Here is a 13,576-nt window from a genome sequence, read left to right as displayed (position 1 = left end):
GTCTACAATAAGCTCAACGTTTCAGCTGCTGAGACTCAAAACTACGCACAACTATAGAACAAGCAATCCTACATGTTTTATTAAATATGTTCATTTAAATCACTGCTGGCCTCTGACTTCTCAGCAGCACTGGGAAATTTAGAAGGCAGACCTGGATGAGGGGGGTCTCATGACCTGTCAGTCATTGCTCTGAGTGGCCAACAGGGTACCACGTATGTCTTCTACCCTTCCTCTGAACATGGCTGTTCAAAACTAACCATGTCTCAAAAGTAAGGCACACTCAGCTTCTCTTAACTGGAAGAAGCACGTAGTCACTGCCACAGCTACCCCTGGGGACCCATTGCTTAGCATGGACTCAGCTGAGGTTCTGACACAACTGACTAGTTCACACATCACTGGCAAACAGTGCCAGGTCAGACACAGACACACACAGACACAGACACAGACACACACAGACACCCACACAGACACAGACACACACACGCACAGACACACACGCACACACACACACACAGACACACAGACACAGATACACACACAAAGACACAGACACACAAACACAGATACAGAACACACGGACACAGACACACAAACACAGATACAGAACACACGGACACAGACACACACAGACACACAAACACAGATACAGATACACACGGACACAGACACACAGACACACATACACACATCCAGGATGCTCCACCATCACATCTGGCAATTAATTTTCACATAAGTAGAAAATTAACTTCTCAGCCTTGACAGTGCACATACATTCATCCCAAGAGCTTGATGACAGCATCCCATGGGCTGCTTGGAGCAAGTGTTAGTTAAACCAAATGAGGACACCTGGCAGAGCAGTTTGGTAAATCACAGGAGTCACTCATGGATGGAGGCTTCCTGGGACCTCCTAATGAGAACATTCTCATTAGGAGCCCAATTGCCCATGAAAAGAAAGACAAATGAGCCACAAGGAAGCCCTTACTCCTTGGTTGGTCTATGTAGTTCTCTTGTGGGGTAGAGCTGCCTGGAGCATACAGACAGCAAGAGCACAGCTTTCTAGCTGGACACTATTTCCTACTGAAAACCCAAGCCCCACAAGGTAAGACCTCTGGGGAAGAGCTGTTACTTCATGCATATGAATACCTACAAACAACAGCTGAATGCCCACTGAATAAAAACTGACAAAGTCCTCCAAGAACCACTGTTCAGTGTTTACAGACAAACCAGACAGCAACAGGTCTCTAGGATTCCACATCTCACTGGCTGGTGACGTCCGTCTATAAGGCCAAAAATCTTGGGCCAAATTCACCCCCCACCTCGCCAAGCCCTGTTCAAGCAGCATCTCTACTTACCTTTGCCTGGCTTCTATTTTACCCTTTAAGCACCCAGGGACTCTGTCACACTACCCCATCACAAAACTGTCTGCAACAGAACTCAACCTGTGAGTTTCTGAGTCTCTCCTGTGCTGCCTCCCATGCCAGGGTCTTCCTGCCTTTTCAAATCAACAATCTGATCTCTCAGTAAGTCTCTTAGGCACACACGGCACTGAAAACACGGCTCAGCTTCACACTGTCCTTCAGCTCAAGGCTGGCAGGATGACAAGCCACCACTCAGCCACTGCACCTATACCTCACAGGGCCTCTGCCCACGATTTCCTCCCTCCCCAGGGGCCCCTGACCCCTTACCTACTTAACTCTGACTTGTTCTGAGCTCAGCTCTGATCTTTCATGGTGTTGTCTGGTCTGTAATTATGTCCCTACCCAGCTATTTTCACTTCTCGACCTGGTTCCCTAAGACCCTAGAGCAGTGCTCTCAACCTTACCATTGCTAGCACCGTTTGATACAGTTTCCCATGCTGTGATGACCCCAAACCATAAAATTATTTTCACTGCTACTTCATAGCTTCAATTTTACTACTGTTGGTCTTAGGCGACCCCCGTGAAAGGGTGTTTGATCCCCAGAAGGGTCAGGACCCACAGGCTGGGAACTACTACCCTATAGCACCCACTGAAACAGTGAACCATAGTGATTTCTCTATGCATCTGGACATCAGCCATGCACCATGCCCAGAAGATTTGATAAAATAGAAACACAGTTGATTCTGTGTCCTGTGGTGCAGACATGGAGCTCTGCTTTCTACCAAATAGTACTACCCCTTAGTAGGTGCTCAAATGTTGGCTGAGTGAAAATGAAACAAGGAATTAAATTAACTAATGAACTACCCACTTGGTGTCTTGCTTCCTGTCACTGTGTGCATGCCATTATGAAGCCTGCTCTAATCTCCCCACGCCTAGGACCATCTAAAACACACAGGTCACTACATAGGTCAATGGCTAGCAGCCCAGGGATGACCCGCAATGGCAGAGGGTACTCTGGGCAAAACAAGAGAAAGCAGGCCACCTGGAGCTGATGAGCATTTGGGTAGTCTCCATGACTCAGGAGGACAGCATCATTCCTTCTGCATCCCGGCTCAGAAGGGGTAGGCAGCAAATTCTACCAAACTAGGCCTTGGACCCCAGATATGACCTTGATGGTGTTTACTGAGGAGATGAAGTCCAGGGACTTGCCCACCCTCCCCACTGCCCCACCTCTAACAGACTTGCACAGACATTTCACACTAAAACAACTATGGCAAAAATTGTTTAAGCTCCCAGATAGCCATCGTTGTCTAGAATTCACTTCTCCCACCACTGGGAAGGATGTTGTAAGTGACTCCCAGGCAGGAATAATTTCTTTGGGTTAACTGGTGCCTCTGACTGGACTCAGGCTTTCAGGAGGCCATGGGGGAGGGGCAGAAGCAGCTCAGCTTGAGCTGGGCAGGAAGCCTCGGAGTCTGCAGCATGGTGAATCTCGCCCCCAGAACATAGTACTGAGAAGGAAGGAAGACAGAGATCAGACACACTGGCAAGGTTCTACAGTTATAGGGACCGAGCCTGATCGAGGGGGAAGGCACTCCAGCTGGACATGAGGACCTGGGGCAAGGCACTGGGCCAGCATGATGCCAGTCAGCTCATGAAGACCAATGTTCGTTCTTTCTTTAAGAATGCAGGTCTAGGGATTGGGGATTTAGCTCAGTGGTAAAGTGCTTGCCTAGGAAGCACAAGGCCCTGGGTTCGGTCCCCAGCTCCGAAAAAAAGAACCAAAAAAAAAAAAAAAAAAAAAAAAAAGAATGCAGGTCTAATAAAGAAGTTTTACATAGCTTCCAGCTTCCAACTCCTAACCCTAACGCCTCTGCTGCCGGGTGCATCATCGTGGCTCCTTAGGTGTCTACATTCAAGGGATCCGAGAAGAAAGAAGTGTACCTGACAGAGACCCCATGGCTCGTGGTTCTGAAGTGAACTCTATGTTACAGGTGGCTCCAGACACTTTCCAAGGGGACTGTGACTCCAGGATGCTCCCCCATGTTCCAACGGAGAGCTGGATCCTAAGCTAGCAACTTGGCAAAATACAAGCCATAGCTTAGAAACTAAAGGCAGACACCAAGCAATGCACAGCTCTTCACAGCTTGAGCAGAGAGGACATAGGCGGTGGCCATTGCCACAAGTGGTGTCTGATGACACAAACCTGAGGGAAGCAGATGAGGGAGAAACACAGGGCGACTGTGTACAAGCAAAGGACTCGTCAACCAGGGACCACAATACAGAAGACAACCTGGGGGGGAGGGGAGAGAGAGGGAGGGAAGAGAGAGAAGAAGGGGAGGGGGAGAGGGAGGGAGGAGAGAAAGGGAGGGGAGAGAGACGAAGGAAGAGGGGAGAGAGAGGGTGAGGGGGCTCAGCAGGTAAAGGTACTTGGCTTCAGGCTGGAAGACCTGAGTCTGACTCCTGAGAACCAAATAGTACAAGAAGAGAACTATCTGGCCTCTGGCCTCCATGTCCATACATACGCTGGGACAAGACATCTGCAGCCTCAAAATAAAAAATGAGGTGTATATTAATAAAAATGTTTAAAATATGAAGCCTATGTATAACTATAACCACAGCTGGGCCAGGATGAGCACTGGAAAGTTGTGATCTCTGCCTCACACACCTCAGCAGCTGAGGACATGCACACATGCACAAAGCGGGCTGACCCAGTGAGTGGTCTCCCCAAGGTTCCATGACATTAGTAAGCAGCGAGAGACTACCCACTGTGGCTGAAGTGACAGAAGGAAGAAAGACCATCTCTCGGCCCAGCATCAGCTGGCTCAGAGCAGGGCAGGTCAAAGCAGAGCTCCTTTAAGACCCAGCCCCCAACTCTCCTCCAGGGAAGGCTCAACTTCCTTCCTAGGAGGGCAAAGCTTTTAGCTCCCACACAGGCTAGATTAAAGGGTCCTGCATCCTGACCAACCTTACTGATCATCTCTTTCCCTGCCCAAGGAGAGCATTCAACATGTTTGCACCAAGATTTCCACTATCCAATCAAATGTCATCTCTTTAGAGACTGCAGAGCCAGCCCTTCCCAGCCACTTCCCCAGCTGCTTTCCTAATGGGGGGAGTTGCTGCTCTAAACAGTGGGGCACCCAGCTGGACACGGAGGAACCTGAAGGGCTGAGATGCAGAGGTCAGGATACAGACAGCGTAGCCACTGCAAGAGAACACCCTAGGCAGAGATATGCACACTGCAGCTTCACACTGAGTCAAGTGGCCTATGACCCAGCTCCATTAGCACATTCTTCTTGCATTCAGGAAGCTGAGGGGAAAGGACTTGCCCAAGGATATACTTGTAAGGATGAAGCCAAAGTTCCTGTACACCACTGTACACATCCCCACCTTTTGGATTCGGCCCTGGGGAAGCCTGAGGTTCAGTGTGCTGAGCAGAGGTTGATCAATTACATGAGCTTTAGAATGAGGAGGGCTGAGCAGAGAAGGCTAATCCCAGACTACATGCAAAGTGGCCCAGCCCAGGGCCAGAGGTAGAAAGAAAGGATGCAAGGATGAAGTCAGGAGGCCTGTAGGCGAGGAAGCTGGAGGAGTCAGCTGACAGGAAAAGTGAAGGTATAGCTGAGAGTGGAAATCGGAATAAAAGCCCTAATCAAACACCACACAGTGACCCTGATGGGATTCCAATAAGTACAGTTGCCCAATCATATGTAGTCCAAGAAGCCGGCCAAAGCAAGATAATCAGTGCTCCAGATTAACGCCCGTCATGAGACAACTCCCAACACATTATTCATCTGCTCAGGATGGGAGAGACAGACACAGAGGACAGCAAGAGAGAGAAAAGGTAACCAGATGCTAGAGACCACATATGGGGTCCGACTCTGCCAACCCTCTAGCCTATGAGCTTGAGCTTGAAGACCAAGTTCGTATTTGTGACATGGGACTAATACTGTGACCAGAGAGCTCCAGTCAGCCGCAAATGCAGCAGCATAGTCCCCAGGGGACAGTGGCATACTGTGTGCAAAAGTGACCCAAAGCTTCCCTATCCTACACCCACACATGTTGGCAAGATGACTTTACTATCTTCTCTCGGGAGCCAAAAACTGCTCCCCTCTCTGCCTCCCACTCTCTGGCAAGTCGTCCCACTTGGTGAGTGGCTGGAGACACAGAGGGAGTCCTGGTAGCTGTCAGCAGGTACCTGAGGGACAGAGGCAGCAGTGCAGTCTCAACTGCCAGCTGTAGAGGCAGACTCCATGCTAGCTATTTCAGCTCAGCGTGGAAAGGTGATGCCAACAGGAGCTGTCTTAGGGAATGGTCAGTGTGGCGAAGCCACAGTTAACAACGCCTAGCCAGCAGTGAGCCTCTTAACTATATCCCCGTTTCCTGCTTCTCTACTGTAGCTCAGCCACCCCATCCCCTTCACTCTGTAGGAGAACTTCCCTCAGACTCCTCTCCCCTCACCAACTGCCATCTTTGCTGTGGGCGGCAGAGTTCCTGGAAAAACTGTGTCTAGTTACTCTTTGCTGTGACTGCCTTCACTCTCCTATCTTCAGATTCCACTGGAACCATGTGACAAGGCCCCAGTGACTTCCAAGGACCTGTAGTCAAGTCTCAGCGCTTAGGCACTAGGACACAAGTCAGCATCACCTGGCACCTCAGCGCCCTCCCTCCACAGCTGCACTTCCTCTCCCAGGCTTCCGAGGTCCCCCCCTCCCCCGTCTGCTTCCTACTCTACCCTTAGCTTCCAAGGAAGCCTTCCTAGGTATTACCTGGTATCTCCTGCCCGTTCTAGTGCTGGAGGCTCTGGAGCTCTCATCTCAGCCTCCACCTTCTGCAGCTTAATCCTCAGGTGAGCCTGCCCTCCTGTAGAACAACTTTCAAAAAGCCAACTCTTTCCTGATTCCATATTCTTCATTTTGTGGACTCACTCCCCCCCCCCCCCCGTGTCTGTCTGTCTGACTCTCTCTCTGTCTGCCTGACACTCTCTCTCTCTCTCTCTCTCTCTGTATGTGGGGGGTGTGTAGGAGGGTGTGGTGTGTGAACTACATATACACATATAAGAATCTTTGCAGAGGCCGGGTGTCCTGTTCTATTACTTTCTGCCTTATTCATGAGACAAGACTCTCACTGAACCTGGAGCTACTATGGCAGCTGGCAAGCCCCAGCAATCACCCTGCACTGGCCCACAATGTTAGGGTAACCACTGTGAGCACAGCTCTACCTGGTTTCTTATATAGGTGCTTGGGATTCGAACTTTGGTCCTTAAGTTTATGTAGCAAACATTCCTAGTCACTTATCCCTACTAGGCGTGAACCCCCATTCTTATACTCAACAGCCTAATGGCTACCTCCTTGATTCTCACAAACGTCTCAAACTCAGCTCGACTTCTGCCAGTCCCCTTATCTGTTCCTTCTGTAGAAGCATCCCTGCAGATGCACTGGCCAGAAACTCTGAGTTATCTTTGCTGCCTTTCTCTTCAGGTGCCCGCCCAAATTCTCCCTATCCCAAAGCTCTCCCCCCAACATTTCTGCAACTGTCTCCATGGCCTCATATACTATCACTCTCCAGTCTTACAAGGTCCTCAGGCTGTTTCTTCTAGAGCATTCTAGCATGGATATCTACAAACTTAGGCTCCCTTCGTGTTGGATATCTACTTTCTGTACACAGAATCTCTTAAAAGCATCACCTGTCAATAAAAAGCAGATGGCCAATGAGCTGAGGCAGGAAATAGGAGGTGGGACACTGGTAGGAAGAAGAGAGGATTCTGGGAAAGAGAATAAGAAATGCAAGGGAGAGCTGAGGGAACCCTGAGGAGCTGGAGATGGTCGAAAGCCAGCTGGGGAACACAGAGGCCAGCGCGTGAAACTGAGGAGAAGTGCCTACCAATGTGGAAGACACAGAACAGTTTGAAGGTTAAGTAAGTTACGAGCTAGTCAGGGAAGGAGTCAAAGCTCATGGCCTAGGCATTCATTAATAAATAATTGGTCTCAAAGTTGTCATCCTCCAAGTAGGGGCTGGGAGGAAAAAGCAGGTATTTTTAGACAACCTTCTTCTTCCTATATAAAATTAAAAGTCCCCAGCCACTGACCATCCCTGGCCCTTCTCTACCAGTACAGGACACCTACCTCCCAGAGACAACCTAGCACTAGTCTGTGTACAAACTTGTAGACTCCAGAGGGCAGCAGTGACTTGTGTTTCCACAATCCATCCCCGGAGCCCAGAACAGTGCCTGTGTCGCATGTGCTGTCCATCAGTTTGTAATGGGAATGATGAACTCAACTTTCTCCCATTGAAAACACTTTATTTCAGCTAGAACGCGTGCAGGGAAGATGGTTCCACTAAACTTAGCACCTCAGACCATTCCATGGCAAAGAAAACCTCAAAGCCTGTAGTCTGGATGAGGTTTCAGAGCCTCTCCCCTCTAACTCCCTCCTCCTGACAATAAAAGCTTGGATGTGTGGGGTCGCATGGACCCATTCTAATCACTGTGGTGGGCATTTAGGTGGACACCAAGTTCCCCCAGCCTAGAAATGACAATATTCTTCTATTTCCTGTGTGAGTGAGGAACATGTTGCTGACTCCCAGAGGGGCAATGACCACAGAAAACATCCAAATCAAGAGACTCTGAAGGTCAGGGGTCGGTAAACAGCCTCTCATCCAGAATTCCAATAGCAACCTGCACCCAGGGAACGGTTTTCATATTTGTAAATGTTCATGTAAACACCTACATAATGGTCTTGATCTTATTTCTTCTAAAATCCCACCTGGTTCTTTGTTTCTAGACCCTTAACACAGATGAACTATAGGACAAACTTCTTAGCTCTGTCTATGGTCTTCAAGGCTCCTAAAAGTCTTCCGAGCAGTCCCTGGAAAGTAACTGTCGATCTTGGGTGGCTGAGGGCCACTGCAATCCCGGCAGATAACAGCAACAGCCTCTACACAGCTGGGAAAGAAATCTTGAAAACCGGAAATGTATTTTACGCACGTTCCCAGGGTGAAACACACTCTATAGCCAGTGGCTCAGGACAGACATTGTTCTAAATTTGGAGCTATCTGATGACAGAGCCAAGTTTCCTTCCCTTTTCTTACCCACACCCAAAGCAACACCCAGACTTTTTTTTTTTTTTTTTTTTTGGTTCTTTTTTTTGGAGCTGGGGACCGAACCCAGGACCTTGCGCTTCCTAGGTAAGCGCTCTACCACTGAGCTAAATCCCCAGCCCCAACACCCAGACTTCTTATGAGAAAACTCTTCACACTTACAGTTCCATTCGCCATAACTGATCCCTGCTGAATAAAAAATCCAATTTATAGAAGGCTGAGTTAGACGCCAACTGTGTACAAACAGAAGCCATGGTGAACGCCAATCTTCTTGTATCACACCTGGCACACCTAATACCACATCCCAGCCGCTACAGGTCAGTGCCACACATGCTACGGTGCTGTGTTACATATGGTATATGTACACATGCTATACATTGTATTTTATAGGCATTTTTACACTATACATGTAAACTGCTTTACATGTTGCAGGATATTTACAAACGTATCATGTTAAGTATGAAACATGATATACAATGTGCTGTTTCCTACTAGTACTGATACAATGTCCTAACCTTGTTATGACATGGGTAACAGACGATACAAGCTGCAAGATTTCACATCCCACCTGGTTCCTCCCATGTTAAAATTAAGACAATTTTATATTTTTATCCTTCTAGCCCAAGACATGAGATTTCAAAAGTAGCCTATGTAAGCTTCTGTTTTTAAAGGTTTTCTCTCATCCTGAACCTTCTTGTGATATTATCACACATGGCTTTCACCCTTCTCAGCCGTCACCTTTAGTCACATTCTAACTGCATGAGTTAACTGATTAAGAGCACCTTGGCCATTTATTTTGATGTATTTATTTATAGGCTAGGTCTTTTTTTTTTTTTTTTGGTTCTTTTTTTTCGGAGCTGGGGACCGAACCCAGGGCCTTGCGCTTCCTAGGTAAGTGCTCTACCACTGAGCTAAATCCTCAGCCCCAGGCTAGGTCTTAATATGTAGTCCAGGTTGGCCTTCAACTCAAGATCCCCCTGCCTCAGCTTTCTGCCTGGGATTACTGATGTTGTACACCACACCTTGCTCTGTTTATTCTGGCGGTGCAGAGCTGGTGTCTCACCACTGAGAAGCAGCTGGGAAAAGGACCAGTTTGGTTGTTTGCCCCCCAGCCCAGCAGTCAGCCCAACACTAACAATGTCAGGACTCCTTGGCTCATTCTACATCTTCAACAGGAGAGTAATTTTTAATATTCAATGTTCTCTGGGAGACAGAAGACAAGAAGTAATGGCAATAAACGTGCATCCTTAAACACAGCTTTGCTCTTCTTCTTTTTTTTTTTTTTTTTTTTGGTTCTTTTTTTCGGAGCTGGGGACCGAACCCAGAGCCTTGCGCTTCCTAGGTAAGCGCTCTACCACTGAGCTAAATCCCCAGCCCCAGCTTTGCTCTTCTTTCACTGAAACTTGGCATTTAAAAGCAACCAAGGGAAGTCCAAAGCAAAGTAGAATGTTGTAAGCAGTAGCCTTGTCACACTGCTGCTGCTGACCCTGGACATCCTTTCCTCAGATGACCTCAGCTGACATTTGCTAGAAATCTCCAAACAGATGGGACATGGATGCGGATGTGCAGCGACCACCTGGGGAATCCATGCTTCACGTGGGAGAACACTCACAGATGCCTCTCCTTTGAGAGAACAGCATGGTGAGCTCACAAAGCAATTCCTATGTTCCTGGCCTGGGAATGTGATGGTGGGAACTTATCCTAAGGAAGCCATCCAGCAGCATCACCTAGCCCTGCTCCTGGAGCTCCTCAGTGCTGCCCAGTTTCAGCACTCAACAGCAGATGGCTAATTTACAACAGTGCAATATTAGCACTATGGCACGCTACCATCAACCGTAGCTATGGGGTCACACAGAGGCCTGCCATCTAAGGGGGAATTACACACACATGCTTGTTACTATAGAAAACCATGGGAGTATGCATATGCAGGGCTCCGGAAAACAGCAGCAGCAGCTAAGCTGAGGCGTCTACCCTCTTGCAAGGTTTTGGGCCCTGTAGGAACTCAGCGTGTGTTTCTTCCTTGTCTTACCATGATTCCCACTGTTTTCCTTAATAATGTAGTATCACGAACAAGGGAGTGGAGTAGCTCAGGGGCAGGTGCTTGCATACCAAGCACAAGACCCAGGGTTCCTGCCACCACCAGGAGATGTGCAGGATAACAAATAATGTAAGGTTATTTCATCTAAAGTAAAAGGCATAGTCTCTGTATTTGACCCTCAAATAACTGGAAAATGAGAATTCAACCTTGGCATCCTGGTTCAAAGTCATGCTCTTAACCACTGTGTAACTGGAAAACAAAACAAAACAAAAACAGTACCCAGTGAGGGAAAATTGAGTCTCCTGGGTAGTACGACAGGCACTACACATTCTGTGAGTCTGCACCATAAACAATTGTGAGCAGGGCACGTGGACACTAGGACTAATGCAAAGGGTCCTTTAAGAGTGTCATGATATCTTCCCTTTGAGAGGACATTGGCAGAGGATCATTCACATCTGCATGGCTCTGGGGGAGCATCAACCTAAGGTCTATGCGCACGGACTGAGTAAATGCAGGGTCTCCCCAGTGAACAGAATGCAATAAGCATTTCTGACAAGCAGGATGCATTTACCCAGGCTCCTACATACTAAGGGCCTCACTGCTCATTTCCCTTAGACACCAGGAAATGTGCAGGCCTGCAAATGTGAAGCTGGGTCAGTGGTCAGAGTGGCCCTTGTGTATTCTGGATGGACATTTATGACTCAGGACATGGACATCCAGCTTCACCAGATGCCTCTCCACTGTGCGTGCAGGTCTAAACTAAAGCCAATATGAGAAAGAAAGAGTCTGAAGGGCAGAGTCAGCACACTCAGACACCATCACATCACTTCAGTCTTCCAACTTCCCAGCCCACAGACTGATCAGAAGGGCAGACAGGATTTCTTTTCAGATAGATTTCAGAATGCAGCAAGGCTTGGCCCTCACACATCATTCTTGGCTCTAGGCAAAGAGTCTGCTCAGAGTATCAGCCATCACAGGATGCTAAGAGAGTGTCAGAAGCTCCTGGGCTATCCCCATTGCAGCAAATGTGGACACTGGATTCCCATCCATTCACCCCTTCCCTAGTGTGACCCCAGCCAAGTGGCTTGCCTCAAACTACTACACATCCACCAGGAAGGATCTCATCACCTCACTGAAAGGGGACTGGACCGTGGCCCTGAGGTCAGGTCCAGATAGGCTTTAGATTGAGAGGACAGACTTGGTTCCAGGGTGTACCCTAGATAAACCAGCCAAGCCTCCGAGGAAAGGTGAGTTGGAAATCATAGGTCACAGGGGTTCTATCCCCACACACTTGAACGGACTATCAGCTACAGCCCTACAATTACTCCCATTTCAGTTACTGACCACAACCAACCAACCCTCAAAACTCTCTGTAATTATTTCCAGTGAAAACCTAACAACTTATGTGAACCTAGCTGCTGCTTGCTTTTATTTTAAACACGCAAAAACACACTGAAGAGTGCTGGGGTGTAGCTCAGTGGTAAAGCACTCGCCTACTGTGGGCCAGGCCCCTGGCTGCACTGTCAGTACTGTTAAGCATAACAAGTGTACCTCTGACCCATCACCCGACTCTGCTGTGCTAAGATTCCCCCTATTTTGCTCCTCTGGAAGTCCTCACTTTCAAATGCATCATTCTGCTGAATCGTGTCAGGGTAATTACAGTCAGCACAGCTCTTCAAACACTCCAGAGTGACTATGCAAAACCAAGACTGTTCCCCCACATTGCTCAGTGCCAAGAGGGACAGAGGCCGAGGGTGCAGCTCAGAGCAGAGAGTTGATTAGCACGATCCAAGTGCTGGGTCATGCAATACCCAGCACCAAAGAAAGATGGGTTCCAGAACAAGCCCCTCCTATTTCCTATTCCATTTTGTTATGCTGGAGTCCAGTGCAGCACCACTCAGGAGCAATTCCTCACAGAAGCAGCAGATGCCACACAGATGAGGGAGGCTCCGACCTGGTTTCCCTTTCAAGCCACAAAACTTTCTGTAATTTGGCTCCAACAGTGGCTGTTAAACTCCCAGGCATTGCTTCTCCATTCACAAACACACACGCAGACATACATTACAGTGGACTGCCAAATACACATCAAGTACCACTGCAGGGCTAGGCAAGGCCTGGATGGATGGATGGGTGTGGTGCCCACCTGTAATCCCAGCACTGAGAGCTGAAACAGGACTTCAAATCTGAGGCCAACCTGATGAGACAGAAAACTCAGGACCAGTACAGACAGGCTGAACGATGAGATCCTGTCCCCAAGTCCTGAAGGTGCCACGTCTGGCACACCTGCCAGGGGCGGGTGTAATGGATCAGCACTGAGACAGAGCTGCCCTGTGTCTCGGTGGAGGTGCAATGGGCCCGACTCCTCCCTCAGAGCTGAGAGTTAGGGTAGGTGTTGAAAGAGGTTGCTGCCCCCCTCATGGTGTTGAAAATTGGTAATTGGGACACGGACACACAGACGGACGGACGGACAGACAGACAGACAGACACAGACACACACACACACACACACACACACACACACACACACACCCCTTTGGGAGATGATACATGTTTAAAAGCTTTCAATGACATTCTTTTTTTTTTTTTTTTTTTGGTTCTTTTTTTCGGAGCTGGGGACCGAACCCAGGGCCTTGCGCTTCCTAGGTAAGCGCTCTACCACTGAGCTAAATCCCCAGCCCCTCAATGACATTCTTTACACCAAAAATATCACAAAATACTCCCAACTCCTTTATATCTAAATTTTGACTTAGATTAGGTCTTAAAAATTAAACAATGTTGCCAGGAGGTAATGACACAATCCCAGTTCTTAGAAGGCAGAGGCAGGTGGATCTCTGTGAATTCAAATTCCAGGACAGTCAGGGCTACACAAAGAAACCCTGTCTCAACCCCTATCCCCTACCTCCGCCCCCCTCCCCAACCCCAAACCAAACCACAAAGAAAACAAACAAATGAACGGTGTCAACATAGAAACAGAGGCTCCTGAGGGAACAAGCGATTACAATGAGGAAGGCTAATTCAGCTGGGCCAGGGTCCCCCAGACAAGGCCAGCCTTAGCTGCCTATAAAAGGGGGGCAGAGCTTTC

General features: G+C 48.4%; 1 protein-coding gene across 30 annotated transcripts in view; it reads right to left on the bottom strand.

Moving 5' to 3' along the window:
- Rapgef1 (Rap guanine nucleotide exchange factor 1) overlaps positions 1-13,576 on the bottom strand; it is a 117,909-nt gene that overhangs the window by 80,872 nt on the left and 23,461 nt on the right. The gene's annotated exons all lie outside the window — the stretch shown is intronic.

Source organism: Rattus norvegicus, chromosome 3 (assembly GCF_036323735.1).
Source record: "Rattus norvegicus strain BN/NHsdMcwi chromosome 3, GRCr8, whole genome shotgun sequence".
NCBI classification, from domain to species: Eukaryota; Metazoa; Chordata; class Mammalia; order Rodentia; family Muridae; genus Rattus; species Rattus norvegicus.
The sequence above is the reverse complement of the archived record's forward strand: the minus strand, read 5'-3'. Positions and strand labels throughout refer to the sequence as shown.